The sequence below is a fragment of the Lupinus angustifolius genome, chromosome LG05 (assembly GCF_001865875.1).
Source record: "Lupinus angustifolius cultivar Tanjil chromosome LG05, LupAngTanjil_v1.0, whole genome shotgun sequence".
NCBI classification, from domain to species: Eukaryota; Viridiplantae; Streptophyta; class Magnoliopsida; order Fabales; family Fabaceae; genus Lupinus; species Lupinus angustifolius.
The window spans coordinates 18091494-18095174 of NC_032013.1; positions in this window are offsets into that span (position 1 = coordinate 18091494).

The following is a 3681-nucleotide window of genomic DNA, read 5'->3' on the forward strand; positions in this document are numbered from 1 at the left end:
CAGCAAAGCCGAGATGGCGAACAAAGAATAAAATCGAGTTCTCTTACTTACAAAAGGAACATAACGAAAATAAGAGTATTAATCTTTCAAAAAATTGACACTGCTGTCAGGACGATTTGTGGAGAGGAGAAAACTCCCAACTATAATAAACACCGAATAACGCTTTCAACACTTCTAAAGTGTAACTAATAACTTCTTAATTTTTAGAAAACGAAATAAAAGATATTTAAGGACAATTATGCCTAATAATTCCAGGTTCTAAAGTTTATGCCAAATAACAATGTGAACCTGATAATTTATATATATATATATTTTGAATAAAAATGGTGAAAAGTAAAGAGATACATAAATTAAACATGCAGGAGCGATAAATATGTTATACTTTGAAGATTCTAAAATATTAAGTCGGTAGTTAACATGTATGCCTAAAATTAGTTGATTATCATAAAGAGGGAGTGGGAAGAAGAAGAAAAAAAGATTATTGTGACTAACATAAGGTTGCGACACACATATATTGAAAAAATTAAATTAAAATGAATAAGGACAAATAAATAATAAAAATGAAGACACTAGGGTTCTATAGTCGATGCCAATGTAACCTCTAATTATTGTATTTCAAGAGGTGAGGTTTTTTTGGCATATGCCGAAACAAAAGAACAATGGCCCGTCCATATATTCTGCTTTGGAAAAATAATCACATGGGAAAAATTATTTTAACATACATCATGTGGAAAATTGAAGTTTTTTGTTGTAGAAGGCAAAAAGAGCAAGGAATACAAAATGTTGTGTGTATAAAATAGTGTACATGCATAAACTGATATCATGTGAAAAAATGAAGTTTTTTATTATAGAAGGCAAAAATAAAAATTATATATTGATACATTGCTGAGGCAAGTGAATGGAAGTTTGGAGAAGTTAGGAAAATTTTTTACCTGTGGAATATTGAATGTTGTGTGAATAAAATAGTGTACATACATAAACTGATATAATAAACAAATTATATCTATCAACGTAGAAAATGAAAAGATTATAAAATCAAACATGTGAGTTGGTTTGGTAGTTGAACATTGTAGGTTTGTTTGACAAAAATTCAAAAAGAACATAATCATAGTTGGTTTGACAGTTGAAGATGATAGATTTGTTGAACAAAAATTGAAAAAAGAAGAAATAGTTAAGAGAAGGATGAAATAAAAAGGAAAAGAAGATAAAATCATACATGTGAGTTGGTTTGATAGTTGAACACGGTAGATTTGTTGAACAAAAATTGAAAAAAATGATAAATATGATGTAGTTTCAATAGAGAGAATATGAAGATGTGGTATGAGAAGATAAAGATGAAAGAAATTACCTATTGTTTATGAAATTTCTATAATTTTAATTGAATTTGACAAAAATAACATATACTTTGGACATTTGTCACAATGTAGAGTGTCTAGTCTAGTTTAGTAATTCTAGCAGCTGAATGAATTTGACAAAAATAACATATACTTTGTACACTTGTCATAAATATAGAGGGTCAAGTTTTGTAATTTCATCAACCCTTCCTTTTCTTATTACGATTTTGAAAATAAAATAATTAATAAAATCTAAATCAATTAAGTTAAGATGTATTTTTATGTTAATTTTATCCATATCTCTTAATTTGTGGTTGTTTTTCTATAAGTGTTCAATTTACCTATTTACACTATGTTCTGATGCACTTTTTAACTCAAGTTGTTCACACTTATACAATTTTAATGCATAAACATATATAAATTGTCTAAGTATGAAACTAACAAATTCTCATTCATGAATATATCAATTGCAGGTTAATTATCAAGAGAAAGGATGTCAAAAGCTTCAAAATAGGTTTTCTCATCGAGGATGAGGAGGAAAATTTTGTATTCTGAAATGTCAGGACTCAGAACTTACTCAATGAGTCTCTCGTTGCCTAGTGACATGACCTTTTCTAGAGGTCGTTGCTCAGCGAGAAATTTACTTATTTGATTTACTTTGGAATATTTGTTTTAGTAATATCTTAAAAATATAATCACTTAATTTCCTATTTTTAGTATATGATTTAAGGTTTTTCAAATAATTTGTTTTCAATCAATTTCTATAAATGATTATTATTTGAATGATTTTGTCCTGAAAAAATCTTTTACTTCACTAACAAAGTCTTTCCCACGCAATTGTTATACATTGATATTTTAATTGTTTTTGGACTAAAAAGAAATTCAAAGTTGTTATTAATTTTACAATTCAAAACCTTTGGCCTAATATTTTTCTCTTTCTCCACCCCACATTACATTTCATTATAAACTTCTTGTTTCAAAAAATAATGAGAATTCATTGTTCATTTTAGCTATCACAACTTTGAAATCATTATCATAATATCTTCATCAACCCCTTTGTACACCATCACCAACATCATGGGTATGTGAGCCATCAAAGTTTTCATAATGTATATGAACTCATTTATTATATTTCGCAATGTTTTAAATAGAAACAAGAGAAGAGATATTTAAATCATTTGACTAGACAAAATTCATGACATTAATAACTTTTTGATACACCATATGTTGTCTTATCATCACTTTCATGACATTGATTATGTTGGAACAAATGGGTCAATTGAGATGTGAAATGAAAAAACCGTAAATCTCACATAGGATGATGAAAACACGTTAAGAGTGTTTATAAGCATTTAATGCACTCATGGAGTGTACCCCAAGGGGTACAAGGGTTTAGTGGTGGGTGAGTACACACACAACTAGACCCCCACACGTACGTACTGCCACAACCATCTACTCTGTTGTCGTCTGTCTGGCTCAGCTCGTGTTCTGGTTTGGACCCAATCAAATTTTTTGGAACATGTAAGTGTACACCAAGAAGGGTGAATTAGTTTTCTACATAAATGTAGATTTTTGCTTCTTCTTTAAAATGACAAACATATTAGCAAAGGAAGAGTTTGATTAAGGAAAATCTAAACAATAGAAATTAAAAAAGTAAGGAAAAGAGAGATAACACCGGGTATATCATGATTCACCTTCAATTTACTAGAGGCTATGTTTAGTCCCCTTGTAAACCATAAATGATTCAACTATAAATGAGTTTCAATCTTACAAATCTTACACCACAAATGATTGAACTATGAATGGGCACAACATGTGGAATTTATTGTTGGAAAACATTTTATGATGAAAATGTAGGTATTGTTAGGTATTAGTGGCTAAAATACACCTAGAAGGGGGGGGTTGAATAGGTGTAGCGGTCAGAGTATCCGCTTTTCGAAAACAACAGATAATGCTAAAATAACCCCAGATTAATCGATTAACAGAACACAAATAATCGATTAACGTAATCACTTTAATCGATTGAAACAACTCAGTTTACACAGACAGATTCGATTTCTTGCACGACAATCAACCGAGATTGAAACGAATATACAGAGCTTACAAAAATATCAGAGTTACACAAGTATAGTATAGAAAAAGAATATAGCAATTAAAACAACTATACAAAGTAACCGATTAAAGCAATAAAGAGAGAGAGAGAGAAAAATCCTGCAACACGATTTTTATCCTGGTTCGTTTGCATGTCCACTTGCAAACAACATCCAGGCCTCCCGGCTGATTTGGGAGATTTTTTCTTCACTATAATTGAATCTTCCAATTACAACACTTGGACATTCACTTGAAA